At 49.1% G+C, this 27,100-nt stretch overlaps 2 protein-coding genes across 3 annotated transcripts in view; one reads left to right on the plus strand and one right to left on the minus strand.

Annotated features, from left to right (window-relative positions):
• The window catches only part of PRR33 (proline rich 33), a 119,133-nt gene that overhangs the window by 77,175 nt on the left and 14,858 nt on the right, over positions 1-27,100 (plus strand). The window lies entirely within an intron of this gene.
• LSP1 (lymphocyte specific protein 1) overlaps positions 23,039-27,100 on the minus strand; it is a 277,490-nt gene continuing 273,428 nt past the window's right edge. For both annotated transcript variants that reach the window (XM_086957714.1, XM_086957713.1), the window contains exon 12: positions 23,039-24,818. The gene's annotated coding sequence lies outside the window, so the exon portion shown is untranslated. The remainder of the gene's footprint in view (positions 24,819-27,100) is intronic.

The following is a 27,100-nucleotide window of genomic DNA, read 5'->3' on the forward strand; positions in this document are numbered from 1 at the left end:
CGTACAGACCCCTCACTGCACGGCCGTACAGACCCCTCACTGCACCACCGTACAGACCCCTCACTGCACCACCGTACAGACCCCTCACTGCACCACCGTACAGACCCCTCACTGCACCACCTTACAGACCCCTCACTGCACCACCGTACAGACCCCTCACTGCACCACCGTACAGACCCCTCACTGCACCACCGTACAGACCCCTCACTGCACCACCGTACAGACCCCTCACTGCACCACCGTACAGACCCCTCACTGCACCACCGTACAGACCCCTCACTGCACCACCGTACAGACCCCTCACTGCACCACCGTACAGACTCCTCACTGCACCACCGTACAGACTCCTCACTGCACCACCGTACAGACTCCTCACTGCACCACCGTACAGACTCCTTACTGCACCACCGTACAGACTCCTTACTGCACCACCGTACAGACTCCTTACTGCACCACCGTACAGACTCCTTATTGCACCACCGTACAGACTCCTTACTGCACCACCGTACAGATCACTTCCTGAACCACAATACTGAACCCCTTACTGCACCACCGTACAGACCCCTTACTGCACCACTGGATGGACCACTTACTGCCCACTGTACGGACCACCTACTGCACCACCGTATGGACCACTTACTGCACCACCGTACGGACCACTTACTGCATCACCGTACAACCCCCATACTGCACCACCGTAGCGAACCCTTACTGTACCTCTATATGAACCCTTACTGTACCTCTATATGAACCCTTACTGTACCACTATATGAACCCTTACTGTACCGCGGTACGGACCCCTGACTGCACCACCGTATGACCCTTTTACTGCACCACCGTACTGACCCCTTACTGTACCACCGTACGGACCCCTTACTGCACCACCGTACGGACCTCTTACTGCACCACCGTACGGACCCCTTACTGCACCACCGTACGGACCCCTTACTGCACCACCGTACGGACCCCTTACTGCACCACCGTACGGACCCCTTACTGCACCACCGTACGGACCCCTTACTGCACCACCGTACGGACCCCTTACTGCACCACCGTACGGACCCCTTACTGCACCACCGTACGGACCCCTTACTGCACCACCGTACGGACCCCTTACTGCACCACCGTACGGACCCCTTACTGCACCACCGTACGGACCCCTTACTGCACCACCGTACGGACCCCTTACTGCACCACCGTACGGACCCCTTACTGCACCACCGTACAGACCCCTTACTGCACCACCGTACAGACCTCTTACTGCACCACCGTACAGACCTCTTACTGCACCACCGTACAGACCTCTTACTGCACCACCGTACAGACCTCTTACTGCACCACCGTACAGACCTCTTACTGCACCACCGTACAGACCTCTTACTGCACCACCGTACAGACCTCTTACTGCACCACCGTACAGACCTCTTACTGCACCACCGTACAGACCTCTTACTGCACCACCGTACAGACCTCTTACTGCACCACCGTACAGACCTCTTACTGCACCACCGTACAGACCTCTTACTGCACTACCGTACAGACCACTTACTGCACCACCGTGACCCCTTACTGAACCACCATACAGACCCCTTACTGCACCACCATACGGACCACTTACTGCACCACCGTACGGACCACTTACTGCACCACCGTACAGACCCCTTACTGAACCACCATACAGACCCCTTACTGCACCACCATACAGACCACTTACTGCCCCACTGTATGGACCACTTACTGCACCACCGTACGGACCCCTTACTGAACCACCATACAGACCCCTTAAGACCACCGTACGGACCCCTTACTGTACCACCATATGGACCCCTTACTGCACCACCGTATGGACCACTTACTGCATCACCGTAAAGCCCCCATACTGCACCACCGTACGGACCCCTTACTGCACCACTATAGGAACCCTTACTGTTCCGCGGTACGGACCCCTCACTGCACCACGATACGACCCCTTACTGCCCCACGGTACGACCCCTTACTGCACCACGGTATGACCCCTTACTGCACCACCGTACTGACACCTTACTGCACCACCGTACTGACACCTTACTGCACCACCGTACTGACCCCTTACTGCACCACCGTACTGACCCCTTACTGCACCACCATTCTGACCCCTTACTGCACCACCATTCTGACCCCTTACTGCACCACCATATGGACCACTTACTGCCCCACCGTACGAACCACTTACTGCCCCACCGTACGGACCACTTACTGCCCCACCGTACGGACCACTTACTGCCCCACCGTACGGACCACTTACTGCACCACCGTACGGACCACTTACTGCACCACCGTACGGACCCCTTACTGCACCACCATTCTGACCCCTTACTGCACCACCATTCTGACCCCTTACTGCACCACCATTCTGACCCCTTACTGCACCACCATTCTGACCCCTTACTGCACCACCATTCTGACCACTTACTGCACCACCATATGGACCACTTACTGCCCCACCGTACGGACCACTTACTGCCCCACCGTACGGACCACTTACTGCCCCACCGTACGGACCACTTACTGCCCCACCGTACGGACCACTTACTGCACCACCGTACGGACCACTTACTGCACCACCGTACGGACCACTTACTGCACCACCATTCTGACCCCTTACTGCACCACCATTCTGACCACTTACTGCACCACCATATGGACCACTTACTGCCCCACCGTACGGACCACTTACTGCCCCACCGTACGGACCACTTACTGCCCCACCGTACGGACCACTTACTGCACCACCGTACGGACCACTTACTGCACCACCGTACGGACCACTTACTGCACCACCGTACGGACCACTTACTGCACCACCGTACGGACCACTTACTGCACCACCGTACGGACCACTTACTGCACCACCTTACGGACCCCTTACTGAACCACCATTCAGACCCCTTAAGACACCAGCATACTGACCCCTTACTGTACCACCATACGGAACCCTTACTGCACCACCGTACCGACCCCTTACTGCACCACTATATGAACCCTTACTGTACTGCGGTACGGACCCCTGACTGCACCCCGGTATGACCCCTTACTGCACCACCGTACTGACCGCTTACTGTACCACTGTACGGCCCCTTACTGTACCAACGTACAGACCCCTTACTACACCACCGTACGGACCCTTTGGTGCAGTAAGGGGTCTGTGCGGTAACGCAGTAGAGTATGAACTCCTACTGCACCACTGTACTGACCCCTTACTGCACCACTGTACTGACCCCTTACTGCACCATTGTGCAAACCCCTTACAGCTGCACTGACCATTGTACTGACCACTTACAGCCCCACTGTACTGACCCCTCACAGCACCACCATATGGACCACTTACTGCACCATAGTCTGGACCCCTTACTGCACCACTGTACAGACCTCTTAGTGCACCACCATACAGACCTCTTACTGCACCACCATACAGACCTCTTACTGCACCACCATACAGACCTCTTACTGCACCACCATATAGACCTCTTACTGCACCACCGTACAGACCTCTTACTGCACCACCGTACAGACCTCTTACTGCACCACCGTACAGACCTCTGACTGCACCACCGTACAGACCTCTGACTGCACCACCGTACAGACCTCTGACTGCACCACCACACGGACCACTTACTGCACCACCAAATGGACTACTTACTGCACCGTACAGGCCGCTTACTGCACCTCTGTATGAAACCTTACGGCACCACAGTAGGAACACTTACGGCACCACAGTAGGAACACTTACGGCACCACTGTAGGAACACTTCCTGCACCACCGTACGGAACAATTACTGCACCACCATAAAGAACAATTACTGCACCACGGTACGGTCCCCTTACTGCTCCATCATACATACCACTTACTTCACCACCATGCAGAACTTTAACTGCACCAGAGTACCAACTCTTACTGCACCACTGTACAGACCCTTTACTGCACCACAGTACGGATCCCTTAATGCACAATCGTACGGACCCACATTACGTACACTTATGGCGTCACCATACAGACCCCTTACCGCACCACCATACAGATTAAATAGTGCACCACCGCACAGATCTCTTACCGCACCATGGTACGGACCCCTTACTGCTCCACAGTATGCACCCTTACCGCACCACAGTACGCACCCTCACAGCACTACGGTATGAACATTTATCGCATCACAGTATGGACCCCTTACTCCACCACCATATGGACCCCTTAATGCACCATCATACGGCCCTCTTACTGCTGTGGTGGTAGTTGTGTGACTATAGGAGATCCGCTCAAAGCTAAGCTTTAAATAACCCAGTCATCAGGGCCATCAGAAAAAAGTCTCCCTTGCAGGGAACCCATTAAGTTTACAGAAGAACCCTCACCCGCCAACCTAGTTGGTGGCATGCTTCGGGTTCCCACCCAGGAATACGAGTGCCTCCTAGGTTTGCTTCGACAACGGATTACAACAGAGCTGGGTTTTTTGTTTTGTTCATTGTAATCAGGCGTTGAAGCACACCTAGGAAGAACTCTGCTTCTTGGGTGGGAACACGAGGATGAAGCACGCCACAAACTAGGTTGGTGGGTGAGGGTTCTTCTACTAACCTAATGGGTTTCCTAAAAGAGAGACTTTTTTCTGATGGCCCTGATGAAGGGGTTATTTAAAGCTTAGCTTGGAGCTGGTTCTCTTTGCCTGGGATTTGGGTGCTGGATGAGGAAGCCCAGCCAGTTGGGGAGCAACATGTGCAGTACCACAGTTCGGTGGACTCTGTGGTGGTGTGCCCACCACCAAATGTGCTGAGCCAGCACTGACAAGTGTGGCGAGTCCTGTCTTGTTTCTGGAAATTGTAAGTGCCAGTCATATTGCCAGCGCGCTTGAGGACTAACTTTTTGCGAATGTGATAGAGTAAGAATTTGAGCGGCTAGCTGGATGACCAACAGCTTGAGGTATTTGATATGGAGACACTGTTGGTGAGGTGCCCACAGACCCTGGACAGTGCGCTCATGCAAGTGTATGTCTTCCCCCCCCCCCCCCCCAACCCAGAGTGGGAAGTGTTTGTTGTGATGGTCTCCTGAAGAATTGGGTAGAGAAAGGGCCTTCCCTGCAAACGGTTTTTGGTTTTCCACCACTGCAGAAAGCGATCAGTGTGGCCCAAGATCAACACTGGATCCGCCCAGCGACTCTCCGCTTGTGACCACTGTTCTGCAAGGCACTCCTGCAATAGGCGCATGTGTAACCTGGCAGGAGGGACTATGGCAATGCCAGAGGCCATCATGCTGAGAAGGTGGATAACTGTTCTGACTGATACCTGACAATCTGACTGAAAGGGAGGGAGCAACGTTTGAAAGGCTTTCCCTGCTACAGAGCTGAGGACTGCATCTAAACTACGTAACTTTGTCTCTGCTGCATTAACCTCTTCCATGCTCATGAGGGCTCCCGGCCGTCATGAGTCATGGTGGGCGTGTGCTCATGACGGCCGGGAGCTGTCACGACCACACCCGTGAATGGGATGTCTAGCACTGCGGCATAATAACCGCCGCAGTGAAGAGGTTAACTTTGTTACACTGGCTGACAGTTTTTAAGAGGATACAGTTTAGGGTTCTATGTATAGCCCATCAGGCTTTATAAAACAAGGGCCCACAGCTATTACAACTTGGTCTGTCCCTTCCACACCAAGAGAACTTTAAATCCTCCTGCCATATATTTACTTAAAGTCCTTAAAAAAACAAATCAAGCAATGGAGGTACATCTTTTGTGTACCTGGTTCCTAAACTATGGAAATCGCTGCCTATGGTGTTGAGTAAGACTCAAGATGAGGTAAGCTGTAGGAAGCAGCTGAAGATTGTGCGTTTCTTGAATAGTAGTAACGTGAATCAGTCCTTGTAACATAACACGAGAACAGAAAACACGCATTTAGTCACATCCAACTTCCTAAAGGCTCTAGAAAAGTGATTGTGCTTTTAGATGATAGTAGTTCGCCAATAAATTTTCATGCAGTAGGTATATCACTTCAAATTCCCAGTAACGTCTGAAAGTTCAAATTTCACAATGAATAGCCCCAAAGGATATAAATTGAATCTCAGATAGTGCATTCATTAGGGTCTTTGAGATGGAATTTTCATCTTATGCCCATGGAAATTCAATTGCCGGCGGGTAATACCCATAGTACAAATTCATAGGCAACTCCTAATAGACTCTAAGGCCATATCTTAAACGTGAAATGGCGAACAATTCAATGAAGACATATTTTTTGTAATACACTGCTAGTTTGAAGAGCTGTGATAAGCCCCTCTCTGTTATGGCAGACCGTCTGTAATCGTGGACTTCCATGCGTCTATGTTGTGTCATAAAAGGTGAGTCCTAGACAGTGAACCAGGCCTATGATGCCTGGGTGTGAGTTAAGCACTGGAGCTGGGTTGCACTATTAATCTACCAGTCAACATGGATGCTGTTGCACGGCCACGAGTGCAAGACATTTGATCAACACTGAGGGCAGTGGCAAAACAATAAGCAGCACTTTGAATTGGCTGACCACTTACCATGAAACAGAAGTGGGTGGAGTGAATCAGGATGTGAAAGTAGGCGTCCTTCATTTCTAGTGCAGTCATGAAGTTGCCTTGCTGCAGGTGTAGGAGGACATCCTGTAGTGTGGCCATGTGAAAGTGTTCTGCCAGGATGTACTTGTTGAGGAGCTCGAGGGGGAGTGTAGACCTGAGGGTCCCATCCTTCTTGGGAAAGAGGAAGTACGCCCTCTTGCCTTGCTGGTGAAATGGTACCGCCCCAATAGCCCCCCTTAAAAGGAGAGTGTGCACTACATCTTGAAGGAGCGGTTTGTGTTGAGAGGAGAGGGTATGCTTGTGGGCCAGAATGCTTAGGGGAGTGGCAGTGAGCTCCAAACAATAACCCTTGTGATTGATGTCGAGGACACACTGGTCAGAGGCAATTAATGCCCACTGTGGGAATTAACGGAGTTGTCCCTCGAGAGATGTGATGTGGTCAGTGGGACCAGCAAGTCATTGTTTGGCTGGGGGGGCTCCTATCGTGGCGCCACCCTTGCCCCTGCCCTAGGAGTTATTACCCCTGTAATCCTCTCGGAAGTACCCGCCGGGAGAGGTCTGCTGAAGTTGTTGCTTCTGGAAAGAGGTTGAGGCCTCAGGAGAAGGAGTACTGAGATCTCCAAAAGGAGCTGCGCGCCGATAGTGTTGGCAAAGCTCCCATGTTCTTTGTGGTATTGGTGTTCTTTTTTTATTTTCTCCAGCATCTGATCAACCTGTGGTCTGAGCAGATGCTACTGCACTTCTGGCTTGAAACCGTAGACACGCGGTCAGGCGTGTTAACCCAAGAACACTGGTGTAGATATCACAGCTGCGATTTCAGCATTATAAAGGGTACACCGGATGGTAGTGTTGGAAATGAGCTTGCTTTTGTAAACTAGGTCCTGGCATTGCTTAGGGTCTGAGGAGGAGAGCAAGGCGACCCAGTTGGTGATGCGTCAGTGTGTGGCAGATTGTGCAGCATTGCGCATAGCATAACATGTGCATTTGTAAAGCATATGTTCATCCAGAAGTGTCTCTTGGTACGCAATAACAGATGTTTGTTACCCAACAGTACTCATTTTGTCAACCTCAGAAGGATGAAAGGTTCTGCGGACTCACCAGTTTTAATCCTATAGAAACATGTCACCTGTGCCCTGAGTGTCTGCAAACCTACAGGCGGTATGAACCACATAGGAATCTTGTGGTAACTGTCCACTGATGTACGCAGCGATGGATGGTGATGCCTTGAACTTCTCATCTACCCTTGGTGTAATAACCCTGACCAGTCATAGCCAGCTCGCAAAAAAAGATTTGGAGCTATCTTCAGCATGCCTTTGAGCACGGGGCGCGACTGCATGAAGCGCTGGGGGGGGCGAGAGCATCTCAATGAGGAAATCATCTTCCTCTGGGACATTCTGTATCCCTACCTTACGATAAGTGCCTCCCTGTTGAGAACCCCATGATAATAGGTGGAGCCTGGATTGTGTGTCCCAAAATCAGAATGTGGTTACCCCTGTAGAGAGAAATGCAGAAAAGGTGGGTGGGGGATTGGCTCAGAAGGAGGAGGAGGAGACGGAGGGAGAGGATGAGGCAAAAGTGAAGTGCTTGGAGCCTTGTCCTGTCTCCTCTTTGAGGCACCAGCTGTGATTGCAGGTTGAGGACTGCCTCAAAGGTGAGTTTCCGCTTTAGAGGAACCGAGTCCTTGGCCTTAGGCAACAGGCAAGCAAGGACCTGACAAGTTCCAGGGTGAATATAGATGCACTTTTGCCAACTGTCAAGTTCCTCCTGCAGCTGCTCAAGGATGGACTGTTCTTGCTCCTCAGAGCCGAAGAACAATGGTGCCCTGGTTGCTAAAAATGTTGGCACTGAAGTGCTGCTGGCAACGAAGGCTTCAGATCTGAAGAGTGCTTCGAAGGGGTCTTTGATGCTGGCGCTGAGGGTGCGGTCAGCACTGTGAGGTAGGGTTTCAGGATTTGCTTTGGTGCTTAGACTGACCACGGCCTTGAGTCAGTGGTGAGGATGGTGCTCCGCCTCGGTTCCGTGCCTGCGTTGTGAGGGAGGTGGTTTTCACTGCAGCCGTCTTTGATCAGTGATCCTGTGCGGGTGATGGCTCATCAGTGTCTGCAGTGGAGCCAGAGCTGACCTCAGACGAGAAGACCTGTGCTTCAGTGGCAGATGTTCATGGCTGGGGATTGGCTTAGACATACTGTTCACCAAATAGATCTGGAGTCTCTTCTCCTTGTCATTGCACCATGGAAGGCGAATGCAAGTTGCCGGTCTCAACTGTAGTGGAGAGTCTTTTTTCTGCAGAAAGCAAGGCATGCTTCACAGGAGGACTCTTCATGGGCACAGACAGTTTACATACCTTGTGTAGATCTGCCCTTGTGTACTTGGCTTGACACAGTGGGCAGTTTCTGAATATAGTCCATTCCATTTCACACAGGGCATTCTCTTGCGTTGGACAGCCAAGAAAAAGGCCTTGGTGGGACAAAGCTCAAGATGGGTGTCTCAGTCCTAGAACTAGACTGGATCCAGAACTGAAATGAGGAAACACAAAATTTGTACAATACAGACAGCAGTAGAGAATCACAATGGGTCTGAAGATCACACTGAGACATCAACCCCGGTCCAAAACCAGCAGTAAGGTTTTTAGGACTCACCTGAATTCCTGCGGGTGAGTGCCGTGGTGGAGGGGAAGGCTGTAGCAGGATTTCACAGCCAGGTAGGAGACGGCTTGGCTGACGCTCCTGCTTCTGTGGGGCGTGTGGGCTAGGGAGAGGAATACAGAGTGCAGTTGTCTTGGGAGTTGGTGGAAATTCACCCTGTGATTGAGGTAGGCCAGTCGTTTTAGGCATGGGTTAGGAGTTTGAACTGGCACGGTTTGCTTATGGGGAGCCAGTGCAGTTCTCTGAGGTGAGGGGTGCTAAGAGTCCTCATAGTATAGGTCGAAGACGAGCAGGCTACTGCAGTCTGAATGATCTGTAATCTGTTTAGTAGTGGTGAGGCAATACCCACGTAGATGGGGAATGGCATAGTTCAGGAGGCTGGTGATGAGGGCCTCTGTGATGGTGCGTTTGGTGCTGATGAGGGGCACCTTGAAGAATTTCCATAACATGAGTAGAGTGAGGAAGCAGGCAGACAAGACTTAGTTTATCGACTTCTTCATGGGGAGGTTGCTGTTGAGTATTATGCCAAGGTTCCTTGTGTGTTCGGTGGTTGAAGGGCCTAGTTCACCTGACCACCAGGAGTCATCACATGGGGAAGAATTGCTCCTGAAGAGGAGTATCATAATTTTGTCAGAGTTCAAGGCACCTGTTGGCAATGCTGGTCATGCACCTGTGGAAGTCTGATTTGGTGGTGGTGGGGTCAGAGGATAGGGAGAGGATGATGTGAATGTGAATGTGATGATGTGAATGGATCCCTGAACACCGATATCATCTTCCACACCACACGCAGAGCTCAATGGAGAAAAGCGTTCTTCACCCTACTCACCGTCTCCTCGACTAGAAAATCCGCACACAGCCAAACTCTCTCCATCTCCCCATCCCTGGTCTTTCCAGGCAGAGCCACCATCACTATTTACAATACCGGGATTGTCCTATTACAATCCACAGACAAGAACCTGGAACTGCTAGACAACATGTTCCCCACCTTCAAAGAACACCTCTCCAAGTCACGGACAAACACGCATATCTCCCCCAATCCCACCAACCATGACCTCTCAGCTGCATACTTTTCAATCAGGGACACACCTACCACCCCTGACCTCCCATCCCCTACCCACAACCTCACTATCCCAACTCAGCACCCCATCACAGACATAGATCGCTCCTCTCATACGCCGCCCTTTCCCCCGCCCCCTCCACCAACGTGCGGACCTCCACACATACCCTCAACACACCTATCACACCTACAGCGGGCATTAACACCCCGCTCGGCGCTGACAGCACAATCCCCACACTTAACACTCCCAACTTAGTCCAGCACCAGAATAACACGCATTCTGACAATTCCCCCCTTTTATCCCCCCCCATTCTCAGTCCTCACTACCCTCCAATCAACTGCGCAGAACGTACTCCCTCTCCTAATTTAACGCCCCCTCCCCTCAACAGGATCATTTCCACTCCCACTCCCCCTCCTACTCTCAGCCCCTACTATCCTCCTTCCAACACAGCTACCAGTCTCCCAGCCTACACGTTGTCCCCCACGCCTACCGCCAATGCCCCCACCCATAACATCAATTTCCTCCCTACCCCATCCACTCCCCAACAGTCCAGAACCTCTCACCTCCCTAACCCCATCCCACGCTCCAACACAACGCAGACCTGCCCGAACACCAGCCCTCCCCCCCGCATGCACACGAATTCCCTGGCCAGCCAATCACCCCTGACTGCCATTCCCACCCCCACCACCTACCCTACGATGGAATACATAATGGCCACCCTCACTCAGATCAAAGAAGACATTCAAGTCATCAAAGAACTACTCTCCACACGCCCTATACACCGCCCACCCACCTCCACCCCCCATCCCAACCTGCCTCCTACCCCGCCGGCGGTCCCCCACCCTCACCACGCCCCACACCAGGCTTCAAACCCTGCTCATAGGCGCAGCAATTCCCGTAGTCCCCAGCATCGCCCCTGCAACGCCTCACACATCCACACCTCCCCGCCAAATGTGTCCCCCACCTCTCAGACTAACTCTCGCACTCAGCTATGCCCCAAGCTGACATCAATCCCAGCTCTTAATCGCAACAACCGCCCTCGCCGCACCCACAACTCTTCTTCTGACCTCGACACACTCACCCTTCTCCGCTCCTATGAACCAACCCCCCAAACTCACACAAGCACCCCACACCGCAACATTCCCACGATACACCCAAATCCCCTTAGACCACCCACATTAAACAGCAGAGCCTCCATCCCCAATAACCTTAGAAAAGTCCCTCTCTCGCTAGAACAATCTAACACCCTCTACACACCCCGTCTCAAATGCGCGCTTCTCAACTGCAGATCGGCGACGAAACACTCAGCAGCCATTGCTGAACTCCTCTTATCGCAGGGCCTTGACCTAATCATCTTGACTGAAACGTGGCTAACTGAATCCTCGACACCCATAATGGACATTCTGGTTCCTCCCAACTTCCACATTATCAGGCTCGACAGAACAGGCCAAATAGGTGGCGGAATCGCATGCATATACAAGAACAACCTCTCTGTGCAGAAAGTCAATTCCACATCCCTGCCATCCCCAACATCCTGTGAATACATCTGCCTCGACATTATTAGTGAGGGCAAACCGATATGCTCTCTGCACAGCATATACCACCCACCCAGGGACAACCTCACCTTCTCCCAACAAATCATGGATATGATCTCAACCAATTCCGGACGGCAGCTCACCCAAATATACCTTGGTGACTTCAACCTCCGCTGGAATGATAGCAACGACGCGGTGGTAAACAGTCTTAAAAATTTCCTCGATGCCCTGAACCTCACCCAAATATGCAACAGTCCGACCCATGAGAAAGGCTCTACCATCGACCTGATCATCTCCAAGGAGCATTCTATCCAACTCGAATCCATCCAACCCTGTGACTGGTCAGATCATCACATTATCACATTCTTTATCAACGAAAAAGTCAAAGTCAACCCTGTGCAACTCTCCAAGCCCAAGGTCTGGAAAAGAGACTCGAAAAAGCTCAACCCTGGCTCTCTGCCCCCTAACAGCTGCAATCTCCTACTCCCTCCTGCAGGCGCCTCGGACGTCCAAACTCTGACTGACCACTATCTCAACACTATGACTTCGATAATCAATGAGGCTGCACCTATGCAACTAAAAAGAGTCGCCACTAAAATCTCCAAACCATGGTACGACGGGAGTCTCAACGAAGATAGAAGAGACATGCGAATGGCAGAACGGACCTGGAGATCAGCCCCCTCTGCAATGCACCTAAAAGAATTGAAGAAGAAGAGAAACGCCTACTTCAGGAAAATAAAACGCTCAAAATCGGACTTCTTCCGCCTCCAACTTAACCAAGCAAAGAACCGCCCGAGAAAACTGTTTGAGCTAATCAAATCGCAATCCAAAGAGCAACCACAACCACTCAACACTGGGCGTGTGGCACCCTCATGTGAAGACTTTGCTGCTTTCTTTATCCAAAAAACCGACAAAATAAAAAGCGATCTCCTCACTGACGCAAGCCTCTACTCCAAACCCAAATGCCCAGCACCCGTTGAACCAAAAAACAATGCGACATGGTCAACCTTTGACACATATTCGGAAGAAGAAATTGGCAAATTACTCAGCACCCTGAAACCATCCAATCACCTCACGGACCCCCTCCCTGCCTTCGCAGTAAAAGACTTTACCCCACTGATTCTCCCTCTCTGGACTAAAATCATCAACAGCTCTCTCCAACAAGGAAGCATACCTGACTCCCTCAAAGTTGGTCAGGTCACACCTCTACTAAAGAAACCAACAGCCGACCCCACGGATCTCAACAACTACCGTCCCATCACCAATATCCCCACTCTCGCCAAACTGCTGGAAAAATGCGCACAACTACAATTGACTAAACACATTGAGCAATTCGATCTCCTCAACCCTCACCAGTCAGGTTTCCGAACAGGACACAGCACAGAAACGGCTATGACTCACATAATTGACGACGCACTTCAAATGCTAGACCAAAATGACACCTGCCTCCTCATCCTTCTTGATCTCTCCTCCGCATTCGACACCGTTAAACATGAGAATCTACTAGAACTACTAAACAAAAGAATGGGCATATCTGGAACTGTCCTCAAATGGTTCACTTCCTTTCTCCGCAACAGGACGCAGAAATTCAAGAGCAACAACCTGATGTCCATGCCAGTACCTGTAACGCTAGGCGTCCCCCAAGGATCTTCTCTATCCCCAACTTTGTTCAACCTAGTCATGGAACCTCTCACCACTTTGCTACAAGAATCCAATGTACACTTTCACATGTATGCCGATGACACCCAACTTTACCTCAAACTGCAATCACCCAACGACATCCTGCTCCTGAACTCAACGATCAGATGCACCCAAGCCTGGCTTGCCGACAATCACCTCAAACTCAATGCCCTGAAAACAGAGTTCCTTCTGATCGCACCTCCAGCGAAGATATCCACCACTCAACATTGGCTTAAACTCCTAACCGCACTCAATGTCCAACCCACCATCGTGGAATCAGCCAAATCTTTAGGCATAACACTCGACACCAATCTCAACATGCAGCAACATGTCAGCAAAGCAACAAAGGGAGCGAACTTCCAGATCAATACTCTGAGGAAACTTAAACCCTACCTCCCAGCCAAAGACTTCCAAACAGCGGTGCAAGCACTAGTCATCCCACGAATTGAATACGGCATCACCGCCCTCTGCGGACTCCCACTAACTACAACTGCACCACTAAAAGCATCTCTAAATGCTGCAGCGAGACTCATCACGGGGTCAAAAAAGCACTCCCACATCACCCCTGACTTGAAATCCCTGAATTGGTTGCCGTTTGAAGCCAGAATACATCTGAAAATAGCCTGCATGACACACAAGGCGGTACACCTAAACTCACCCGGCTACCTTGCTCAGAAATTGTCAATCTCTGGGGGAATCAGAAACACCAGAGGCGCAAACAATCTTCTGCTGAAACCTCGAAGATTCCGGAAGGAGAAAACATACAAGCGCTCTTTCTCAGGAATGGCGCCTAGGATTTGGAACTCACTCCCTCCCGAAACCAGGCTTATCTCTTCCACTACACTCTTCAAAAAAGAAGTAAAAGCTATCCTCATGGCTAAATTCACCTGTACTACTATCTCGAACCCTATCAACACCCTGCGATGATCTGTATTACTTGCTTGACCCCTTATCTACTTGTACGAGCTGTCTTATCACCCACTTGATTGCTTTGCAGCCACCCAATTGTATTATTTGTATTGTATGATCTACCGATTTACTTATTTGACTTTGTTCCCTCATGTTCCCTTCTGTACTGTGTGAACTATCGACCACCTATTTGACTTTGTTCCCTCATGTACTCGTCTATGTAAAGCGCTCTGATATCTGCAAAGATCTTGTTCGCGCTATATAAAACTCTGAAATAAATAAATAAGAAATGATGCTCAATCCATGGGATTTGACCAAAGTGACCAGGGGTGTCTTGTACGTGTTGACAATGTTGGGCTCAGTGAGGACTCTTGGGCCCGCCGCAGATGATATTCTTTGGCCCAAGGTGTAGGGTGGGAGGTGGATGCTCGGAGTTCTTCCAGAGAGGAAGGACACGATCCACTTTGAGGGCCTTTCCTCTGATCCTCATCTGGTGGAGGCCATGGAGGAGGGTGTAGTGGGACACAGTGTCGAAGACTACAGAGATATCAAGGAGGATCAGGGCGGCAGTTTCTTTCCTGTCTAGAAGAGCCCTGATGTCATCGGTGACTAATAGGGGGGAGTCTCTGTACCTCATGACTCGAAGACATCTTCGAAGAAAAAACAAGTTGGACACGTCCAAACCCAACATATATCATTACCACAGACCATGCGTAGTAAATGTCATGTATAGTACAGGCATGCATGACACCGACAGACATTTCTCTCCAGTGAAGGACACAGTCAAAAATGCTGGATCACCCAGAGCTGGCCTGTGGTCTCGAAGTTTACAGGCAGTACTGAGTAGAGCTTTACTCACGTCACAGCAAGTGTCTGTCAGGGCTTCAATGAATAGCAGTAAAGACTAGGACAATTAAGGTTAAACTATTTTAGCAAACAGATTAGGCTTGCCGTCTTATTTAGAAATTGGTGGATGGGATACTCCATCACAACGTAGTGGATATCTTGTCTACTGTTTTGCAAGTGCCATAGGCTATAATGCACTTGCAGTATGTTGAATGGGATGTCTGCCACATTTGTGATGGAGTATCAAGTACACCAAAGGCCCTTAGTCTCTACGGTTAGAAACAGCAATTGCAGCACCTATACTGTCCCTGAATAGGCCTCAGGACCTTTTGCATTCTGAAGGTCTAGATAAAGCCCATCATCTGTATAATGATGGGGCATATTGACAGCCCCTTTCTCATTCCACTTCTCGTAAGGAGTGTCATGACTGTCCTGTAAATCGGAGTTGAAGTCCAATAAAGCTTTAAGGCGCTGACACTGAGGAAGAGGCAGTGCCTGAAAGTCCACTAATACAACTAGTTGTGCCATAGTAATCTATTTGCAATGCGTTAGCCTGAGACCTAGCAAAACTCTGCTCCGGATCAGAGATTGGCATCTGAGTTGGATCCCACACTAGTGTGCCTAAAGCCTGCACAAAACTTGGACCTATCAGAACAGACGTGACCTTTAGCAAAGAAGTGGCAGCATGGCCTGTCACCAGCGGCTGGCTGGCACAGGTATAACCGAGCCAGTCAGTGCCAGGAAAGTACCTACTGGAAGAAGTCCAACTGAGAGCCCTGGCGGATGTCGACATTGTACTCCAGGGGCATCCATAATAATCCTGCAGTGGGGCAGCATTGGCTCTTTGAAGGCCTCTACCTGCTGTGGAGTCCTGCTGTGGAGTTGTGGATGGCCCGGTAAACGAGAGGCGCAAGCTCCAGCTGTGGCATGGTGTTTGGAATTAGACAACTGGAGTGCCAAATGTGCTATCCCTACCGGGAGTGCCAGTGATGGAGGGGGGGGGGGGGGGGTGGGGGGGGGGGGGAGGAGGAGGGAGGACTCATCTGGGCTTCTTGTAAATAAATCGTAAATCATACGCTCTTATAGAGCGCCTTATCACCGTAAGGTCTCAAGGCGCTTGCTTTGGGAACCCGTCCTGGCCTTTCCCTGCAAGATTACCCCTACTGGGCATCCCCAAGGTGAAGATCAGGCATCCCATCGCGGTGGGGCCATAGTGGAGATTAAGCAAGCTATTGCCCAGAGTTGCAGAGTGTGAACCCACGATAAGAGTAGGCACAGAGGCGAGAATTATTGAGTCCGTGGACATTATGAGCTCAAGACCCTGCCGCGTCGGGAATTGAACCCTGGTCCCGGGTCTGACCTCTGCATCAGGGTCTGCCTCCTCGAACCGGTGAGCCACACTTCTCCTTGTGTTTGCAGCAAGACTTGTGTGTTTGGACTTCATCTTAGAATTACCCAAAAATGATGACTTGGACTGGGTCCAGAATTTGAAGCATGAACGGGCCCAATATTTGGAGTGCAACTGTTTTTGTTTCTTATGCTCAAGAAGGTAAATCCTCCCCTCCCACTCTCTAATGGCCTTCAGGTGAATCAGAGAGCATATGTTTCATGACTGCTGATCCTGCATGGATCGAAGACAACAGAAACAGATGCCGTGTGGGTGTGTGACTAATCTTCCTGCAGATGTGGAACGGCTTGAAGTCTACTCCTTGGGCAAGACGTCCCTAGTATACTATCAGAAGATCTGTTTTAGAGGTAAATAAAGCACCACCAAAAGTGTGGTAGCAGAGTTCTAAATCAGCATAAAAGGGTGCAGATAAAAGAGAAATGTCAGTTTGCTACAGGAAAAGTTACCAGATTCAGTATGGCATCCAGGGCAAATTCAAAAGGTGAGGAATCTGCATTTAGAGGTAACCATCAGAAAATATGCGTAATATGGAGTGTAACAGCATAACAATGTGAGTCTTAGTTGAAATAAGAACAGTCAGGGGTAAATGTATATGTTGGCATGTAGGAGGAGTGTGAAGGAGGGGGTTGTTAGTAGGGGAAGGCAGTATTCGCAGAGTTAAATGAAAACTCAGATTATGCGAAGTTCCTTGAACAGGTGGACATTGGCACGTCGCTTTGACTTCTAGCACCAGGAGTTTGTTCTGCGCCTCAAAAACAAAGCAAATGGCACCACTAGGTGCACTGCTTCTTTGCTGCTGCTCGAGTAGACTTTCTACTCTAGCTGCCGCGTTCTCACCATGAAATGTGCGATCGCCTGCGTTGAGAAAATCTCAGTGGGTGCCCTCCTAGCACCCGAAAATCATGATGGGAAATGCCAATTCAAGCTTGCGCTCACCAACAAGGTGCCTAGGAGAAAAACACTGCCACATAGTGGTTGGCAGACTTCGGCTGAACTCCGTTTTAAAAGCATAATGCACAGTGGGGAAAACTCCGCCAGTGAAGCAGAATTTATCGCCCACCAGTAGTTGTGAGGTAGGGGAAAGGAAGTTTTTGTTGCAGGGGTGGCAGCGGGTTGGGGGGGGGGGGGGGAGGGGGGAGTAGTATATGCTACTCATGCTAGAAAAAAACCTCACAATGAGGCTTGGCTGATGCTACAACCAAAGCCTCATGTAATTTGTACTGCAGGAAATACCAGACAGAAAAATCCTGTATGGTTCTCCACATCTAGTAAAACCAAGGGCAGATCCCTCAGTGCATATCCAAACCCAATGGCGGAAAAAAGATTCTAAAATGGTGTTCATGTACTGGGGCATTGTGGGCTTATCATCAACGTCAGACTCAGCCTATGTGGGCACCCACCAAAGACAGACTTTTTTTTTAATACCATATTACTTCCAGACCCGAACAGTAGATGGTATTATGTACAGTATGTGAATCTAGGAGAGCGGTACAAAAGGGGGTGGTGATGGACGGAGCATCTGAATCAAACAAACACTCACACCCAGTCAAAAGATCTGGGTTTAATCCATCACAGCTATGTTATGTTATTTATTCTTTTGTATAGCGCAACGGTTACTCGAAAAGAGTGTCCCGGCGCTTTGGGTAAGGAGAACTGATTCGCAATAACATAACACATTAAAAAGAGAGTACAGAACAAACAAGTAAAAAAAGGGACTGCTGGGGGGTCTACTGGGTGAACAACCAGGTTTTAAGACCTCTCCTAAAGTCAAGAAGACTAGTAGCCCCCCGAAGTGGGAGCGGAAGCGAATTCCACATCTGTGGAGCCAGCAGGCTGAAGGAGCGGCCGCCCAGGCGTGCTCTCTTAACTCGAGGGACAACCGCCAGGAGCAAAGATTCTGACCTCAGAGAACGAGCAGGATGGTAAAAGGCCAGTCTCTTTTGGAGATGCCTTGCACCCACAGCGTGGAGAGCCTTGTAGGCCAAAGTCATAGCCTTGAAGGCAATCCGTTTACGGATGGGTAACCAGTGCAGAGTCAACAATAGGCCCGAGGCGCTGACACGTCTATTTAGACCAAAAATGGCCCTGGCCGCCGCATTCTGCGCAACTTGAAGCCGCTGCAACAGGTACTCTGGTAGGCCCAGGTAAAGAATGTTGGCACAATCCAACCTGGAACCTATCAGAGCCTGCACAGTCAGCCTCCTGTGCTCCTCCGACAGAAGAGGCAAAAACCTCCGCAGCATCTTTAATAGACCGAAACAGGTGCCGGTCATCCCAAGGATCTGGGCTTTCATCGTCAGCCCCTTGTCCATCTTAACCCCCAAGTTTTTAGCCATAGGGGAAGAACCGGACGGAGGGAACATATCGATGGGCCACCAGTCCTGCCAGCTAGGCTCCGTATCGCACCCGAAAAAGAGTACCTCGGATTTATCGGAATTGCACTTGAGGCTGTTCAGTTGGAACCATGTGAACACAGTCCCAAGGCAATTCCGGATACTCTCCCCATCAAAGTCTGCCCCTCTCTCGCAAGAAAAGAGGAGCTGGGTGTCGTCGGCATACGACACGATCCGGGCACCAAACGACTCCACCACCGCCAAAGGGGTCATAAAGATGTTGAAGAGGGTCGGGCTCAATATAGAGCCCTGAGGGACCCCGACTCCCAAAGGCGGCATCACGGCGGTGTCAGGCGATGTCCAGACCGTTTGCCGGCGGCCAGCTAGAAAGGACGAAAACCAGCTGAGCACCGTCCCCCGAAGGCCAATCTCATAGAGTCTTGCGAGAAGGTTCTTTAGCCCACTCTGCCACCCCAGTTCAGAAATGGCTGTATGCAAATCAGTCTGACCCTGTGCCTCATGCGAACAGTCCAGCCCGAACTGCCAAGCCATTTCTTCCCTGGACCGGAAACAAGCTTCCGAGGACCGGTTTCTGGCATTCCAGCAGTCTTCAGCCCGGCTTGCTTGAATACAGTGGCAAAGTGAGCAAGGGACTCACGTCTGAGCATACCCTGCCACACTTATGGCGGCCAAAAGCGGTACAAAACGGGGTGGTGATGGACGGCGCATCTGAATCAATCAAACACTCACAACCAGTCAAAAGATCTGGGTTTAATCCATCACCGTTCTTTAGCCCACTCTGCCACCCCAGTTCAGGCATGGCTATATGCAAATCAGTCTGACCCTGTGCCTCATGGGATGCCTCATGACTGGAGTCAAGCTATCCTGGCTGAAGACGGCTGATAGCCAGAAACCGGTCCTAGGATGCTTGATTCCGGTCCAGGAAAGACATGCCTTGGCAGTTCGGGCTGGACTGTTCCCATGAGGCACAGGGTCAAGGCTGATTTGCATATAGCCATGTCTGAACTGGGGTGGTGTGGAGTGCAAAAAGCGATGGATTTAGGCCCAGATCTCTGTACTGGGGTGAATGTATGACATGGTTCTGCATTCTGTCCATCAATTGTTGTTTTTGCATTTGTCACCCGAGTGGGATGGGTATGCTCAGACGTGAGTCCCATGCTCCCCACACCACTGAGTTAAGCTATCCTGGCTGAAGACGGCTGATAACCAGAAACCGGTCCTAGGATGCCAGATTCCGGTCCAGGAAAGACATGGCTTGGCAGTTCGGGCTGGACTGTTCCCATGAGGCACAGGGTCAAGGCTGATTTGCATATAGCCATGTCTGAACTGGGGTGGTGTGGAGTGCAAAAAGCGATGGATTTAGGCCCAGACCTCTGTACTGGGGTGAATGTATGACATGGTTCTGCATTCTGTCCATCAATTGCTGTTTTTGCATTTGTCACCCGAGTGGGATGGGTATGCTCAGACGTGAGTCCCATGCTCCCCACACCACTGAGTTAAGCTATCCTGGCTGAAGACAGCTGATAGCCAGAAACCGGTCCTAGGATGCCTGATTCCAGTCCAGGAAAGACATGGCTTGGCAGTTCGGTCTGGACTGTTCCCATGAGGCACAGGGTCAAGGCTGATTTGCATATGGCCATGTCTGAACTGGGGTGGTGTGGAGTGCAAAAAGCGATGGATTTAGGCCCAGATCTCTGTACTGGGGTGAATGTATGACATGGTTCTGCATTCTGTCCATCAATTGTTGTTTTTGCATTTGTCACCCGAGTGGGATGGGTATGCTCAGATGAGAGTCCCATGCTCCCCACACCACCGAGTTAAACTATCCTGGCTGAAGACGGCTGATAGCCAGAAAAAGGGTTTGTATCCAGCGTCCTCAGTCACGGGCGGTCGTTTTCTTCTTAATACCGGGAGTTAGAAACTTTCAGCCACTCTCAGCAGATATGGCAATATGAACATTAATTATTACACAGATCCCAACTCACGGGAAGCAATTCTTTGCCTATCCCCAGATAATGAACAATTCCTTTGATGCTATTATCGTTTATCCTGGTCATCCATTTGCCTCATAATTTAAAGAAACTTCATAGACCTCTTTATTTTCATGTTCAGCAAGTTCATTCCTATACTACTCCCAGTGCCAATAAACTGTAGATAACTGACAGGAACTCATCTAGTGACTCCTAGATATCACCTCCATCCGCTGACAGCTACAACATATATGTTCTTCGCTTTGATCTACCTGCATCTGAAGATATCAAGAAACCCTAAACATCGACTGACCCTTCACATCCTAGCCAAGAATTAGGTTTGAGTTCGCACAAATTTTTAGCAATAGACGGTAACCTGAAGAAGGCTCAAGAGCCGAAACGCGCGTTTTGACATCTACCGCTTTGCCTTCAACATTTTGTTCAGTCTCATGTCTATTGGTTATGTATATATTTTTTCTAGTATGCTTTTAACTGACTTTTGTTATATTGAAAAACAACTATAAGAAAAGAAAAGAAAAACAGAAGAGAAAAACACAAAAAGAATATATAAAAAAATATGTAAATCTTAAAAGAATTGATAAATATATATAATATATACCAATAAAATCAAATGAGAATATTTCATTGTTTGAGATTATCTATATATAGTTGGACTTTCCATTCTCAATTTCATATGTAAGCTATATCAACCATGATCTCCATATAAACACATTTTGATTTTGTCACTTGGCTATAGACCTTCCTTAACTTAGTGAGTCCCATGCTCCCCACACCACTGAGTTAAGCTATCCTGGCTCAAGACGGCTGATAGCCAGAAACCGGTCCTAGGATGCTTGATTGCGGTCCAGGAAAGACATGGCTTGGCAGTTCGGGCTGGACTGTTCCCATGAGGCACAGGGTCAAGGCTGATTTGCATATGGCCATGTCTGAACTGGGGTGGTGTGGAGTGCAAAAAACGATGGATTTAGGCCCAGATCTCTGTACTGGGGTGAATGTATGACATTGTTCTGCATTCTGTCCATCAATTGTTGTTTTTGCATGTAAATCTAGGAGAGTCTTCATGTAGGAATAGCAACTCACTTGGAATCAGGCAGAGTGGAAGTCCATGAGGTAATTCTGCTCAGCCCAATTAAAACCGGACCCTATACATTTGCAAATATTTCCCCTCATACTGTATTCTGAAGGGAGTGAAGTTGGTGCCAAGTGTCTTCAGTAGTGCATCTAGTATATGCACTTACATTAGTGGTTTGTTAAGAATATATTATAGAGGGAGTAATTAACGGCTTCACCCAAAATAGGTGTCCATTTGATTTTATTAGTAGGGAGTTTCTTTTTTTGTAAATAATGGAAGGTTCGACTGGTCAGTGGAGTCAAATGTCTGCTAGAGAGGGAACATCTCCACAGTATGCATGGCTGAAGAAATCGAGGAACTTAGAATAGAGATATTAACACCTTGGCTGCTAGGTGTTTTCCCCTCCTGTGCTGACTTTTGATTATTTCCATTGTTTCATGACGAGCTCAGCTCGTCACCAGCACAGCTCAACCATGCATCATGATGTGCTGAGCTCGTCATGAGCATGGAAGGGGTTAAAGTTCCCTATTTACAGAGCACATGGTGAATGCCATCTTAAGGAGGAAGGGTAGCCAAAGAAAACCAACCTATGAAAAGGAGTGGTTAACATGAAACTGGCTGAAAATAGATGAAGCAACTCATTGATCTCGAACTCATTTAGAGTGACGCAGTAGGATCATAAGCACCAGCTGCTCCCCTACGCATTGCCAATATAATGCATGTTTGCAGCTTATACTGCACCACATTTGACATGCAATTTGTGAAGTCCAAGAGTGACAAAAAATATTTTCAAGGAAATTACAGTTTTAGGGCCATTGTCCATGTACAAATTTTTCATACCCGTAAAAGATCTCTTCATTGACAGTCTGTCTTTGTGCGCATCCACACCCTACCCAGATAGAATTCAGAGAACAGCTCCTACCTTTCCCAACCACATCTGCCCCCACCCCCTTCAAAAAAAAAATAATCAAAAATTAGGAGAACATTCAAAAAACTTTATTTGTTTTGTAATAAACGCATATACAAAAACAGTACACAAGGGACAGTCAAGTCAAAAGTAAAGGCAGTCAGCTGGCAGGGCATAGAGGGAAGGGGAACACTGCCTCGCAAGAAGTTAGGGGCATGTCTGAGCATTAAAGTAAATCTAAATGGCTAAAAGCAAACAGCAGACCCAATAAATATTCTAGATCTGTGTATTTAGTTGTATTGTTTGGGGTTCTGCAGTAAAAGATGAAGTGACCGATTATAACACCACATCTGACGCATTAAGATGCAAGATCTACTCTGTTCCACTGGATGGATGGTAGCTGGCAGTGTTGTCATAAGGCCACAATGTCATTTCATTATACCAATTAGAGTGAGCGAAGCTACTGGTTGCCCCAGAACTGGAGCACAAGTACCGAATCCCATCAGCTGCTAGCAGAAAAGTACTGTGTACACTGCCCTTGGGTAAAAGAACCCTACTGCCCCAGTCTTGGTTGGAAATCACTTGTAAGCTAGAATCTCCATGTCCACAGTGAAAACAGGGGACTGGCCCCATGTGCTAATGAGCAGAAGGATATGACCTTGAAAGGTATCTTATAAAGATTGTGACTGCCACACGGACCATCAAATAGAGGCCAACATAGACCTATTGAATATACAATTCAGGCAATTGAAGGCCTAAAAGGGGTTGTATTGTGGCTATGCAGGAGGTGTTTCATGCAACTCTTTATATCTGTATTGCGGGCTATCATGAAGTTCGTTAGGAGGCTTTGGCAGGACAATAACCTGAAGTGGATCAGGGTGTCCCTGGAATGAAATCTTCATGAAACGTATCATAAGAGAACAGTCTGAAGAGGATTCATCTTCTTCCTGGAATGATCAACAAGGTCAACCCTTGAATCTTACTGCCCCATGGCATGAACTGTGGACACAGCTCCTGAATGAAGAGCCTCACTCGGATATCTTTGCCCTTAGGATTAGAGTCTGTGAAAAGACCCTAAAAAGAGGTATCTGGTGATCCGGGTTCTCATTGCAAGCACTACTCAAAAATTTTACAGGAGCTTGAACAAAGGTAATTATTCTTGTGACAGAATTGCTTAAGAGCAAAGGCCGAGGTCTGCTTGGAGAATGTTCTGTATTATGGTTAGATTATTCTAGTGCCTCACTTTTGCATGCCCATGGACAGGGTGGTGGAAGCTAAGAATATGACAACCATCCATGAAACCGCAAGCACAGCTCAGCTGTCAAGGATGGCACTTCAAGTAGACCTGGGAAGGATGTTGGTAGTCTGGCCATTCATCTTCAGGTCATACAAAAATAAGCAGCTTTAGGACAGTTTGTGGTGAGAAAAGTGGTAGCTGAAGGTGCAATCCTTGCAGTGATGGTAACGCACATAAGCGATTGAGGCCTTCGTGTGTGTAAGGCAGAGGTTACTGTGCAAGCAAGTCTGAGGTGATCGCCCAAGCAAGGCGAAGGTCGTCGTGTAAGCAAAGCAGAGGTAATTGTGCAAGTGGGGTGGACTTAAAATTCCAGCAAGGTGGCCATGGTTCAGGTGAGGCAAAGATCATCACATTCAAAAGGCCACGGTCTATGCAAAGGGGAAGCGGACGGCATCAACCAGAAGCGGACATCATAGAGGCATGGCGTAAGTCCTTGCAGAGGCCAGGCAGGCATCATTGTACAGATGAGGAACAGGTCACCAACCAGATTAGGCAGCGGTCATCATACAGGCGACGTTGAAGTCATCCTTTGCAATGTCCATTTGTGACCCTGGAAGCTGAGAAAGAAAGATGAAAAGTGAATACATCTGCCCCTTCGTGATTTGCCACCATGCACAACTTTGAGAACAAGGGCAAGTGTGAAAATATAAGGGTAGAGAGACAGAAAAGATTCGATGCCTAGAGCCAGGGAGCGTCATGGTTCCTTTGTTAAATTACAGAGGTTACTGGTGGCACTTTTATTCCTGGAATATCAGGTGCAATCTGACATTTCTCATCTCTTTCCCCCTCTCTGCCCTTTCCTCCCAGGCAAGTAACTGCCCTGATAGGTGATCAGGGACATCACCATATCCCTGCCATGTGTCTCAGAGCAGATTCTGCATTGATTCAAGAGATGAGAGCAGTGCTCAGTACACACAGATGTCTCACCTTGACAGTCGAAGCAGGCAAAACAGAGTAATTACACTATAGCCAGTGCCTGAAATAGAAAAATCGATGTGCATGTACTCACTATCCTGAAGCATGTTTAATACTTCAAAATTGCTCCAGCTAAAAGTATGTCACCTCCCTTAAGAAGTGCAGACACTCTGCCACTGCTGAAAGCGAATAGTTTCTTACCTGTCGGTGTAGTTTTGCAGCTTGAAGATCTTTCTGGATTCACTATGCTGTGTATTATTCTGCGGTCTAGTGGTTGGGTCCAGAATCGTAGTCTTTCCTCTTTTTTTTTCGTAGCCCAGGTGAGTGTCGACGTCTCACCCTTTGGTGTACTTCCTGTGACGCCAGCATGCTTCCTGCGGAAGCTCCCACCTATGGGCGCCATCTTCGGATTCTTTTTTTCTTGTTTTTGTGTCATGTTCGTGAATCCTTTCTGAATGTTTTCAAGTTCTTGCTTAAATAAATGATATTTCCACCTTCTCCTGCCTCATCTTACTGGTGGAGGTGGGTGGGTTCGCTAGTGAATCCATAAAGATCTTCAAGCTGCAAAACTACACCGACAGGTAAGAATCTGTTTTGTAGCGTGAATCTGTCTGGATTCACTATGCTATGCATAGATTTTGTAGCGGTTTGTTATGTTTGTGGCGGCTGGATGGAAGATGAGCGTTGGTTGTTTAATATATGTTGAAGCACTTTCTGTCCTACTTGTGCTTCCTTGTTCATTTGTATATCCACGCAGTAGTGCTTAGTGAAAGTGTGCACTGAAGCCCATGTTGCCGCCAGGCATATGTCTTGAATGGGTGTGTTAGCCAGGAAGAAAATTGTTGCTCCCTTTTACCTGGTAGAGTGGGCTTGTGCCTCTTCTGTTAGTTCTTGCCCTGCCTGTTTGTGGCAGAGTTGTATAGTTTGTGCGATCCATCGTGGAATGGTGTCTTTTGTTACTGGTCTACCCCGGAAACTGGTCGCGAAGGACACAAAGAACTGCTTTGTTTCCCTGTGCTCTTTCGTTCTTTCTATGTAATGCATTACTGCCCTTCTAGCGTCACAGTGTGCAGTGCCCTCTCCGCACTTGTGGATGGTTTCTGAAAGAAGCTCGGTATTTGTATTGTTTGGTTCTTGTGAAACCTTGACACCACTTTTGGCATAAAGTGTGGGTCCGTTCTCATTACCACCCTGTCATTGTGTATTTGGATGTAGGGTTCTTGTAGCGTCATGCTTGCAGCTAGCTCACCCTGCGCAGTGAGGCGATTGCCACCAGAAAGGCTGTCTTCATTGTGAGCATTTGTAGTGAGGCCTTATGAATGGGTTAAAAGGGCGCTTTCATAAGTTCTGTTAGGACTAAATTAAGGTTCCATGCAGGTGGCGGCATCCTCTTAGGTGGTGCGATCCTTTTTGCCCCTTCCAGGAATCTCTTAACTACTTGTGATGTAAGGAAGCTTTTTCCTGTCTCTCCTCTTGTGTAGGCTACGATCGCTGCTAGGTGTACTCTTAGCGAGGATGAACTTAGTTTTGCTTTCAGCAGGTGTGTTAAATATTTTAGCACCGATGATTCCCTTGTCATCTTGTGTAGCTTTTCCTTGCTGCACCACTGTGCGAACCTCTTCCATTTTGCCACATAGTACCTTCGTGTGGTAGGTCTCCTTGCCTCCAGTTGCACCCGCAGAGTGCTCTCCGGTAGTCTTAGGTGTGCAAACTCTAGGTCTTCAGGAGCCATGCAGCTAGGCTGAGGCTCTCTGGCTCTGGGTGTAGTACTTGTCCGTTTTGCACGGAGAGTAAGTCCTTTCTTTTCCCGAACTTGTGGGGTGGTCCATTATTTGTAAGTACCAGGTCTGCCTTGCCCACTGTGGTGCCACCAGGATCAGTGTCATGTTGCTGGTTCTGCACTTGCTGAGTACCCTGTGTATCA

Source organism: Lissotriton vulgaris, chromosome 2_1 (assembly GCF_964263255.1).
Source record: "Lissotriton vulgaris chromosome 2_1, aLisVul1.2, whole genome shotgun sequence".
Lineage (NCBI taxonomy): Eukaryota > Metazoa > Chordata > Amphibia > Caudata > Salamandridae > Lissotriton > Lissotriton vulgaris.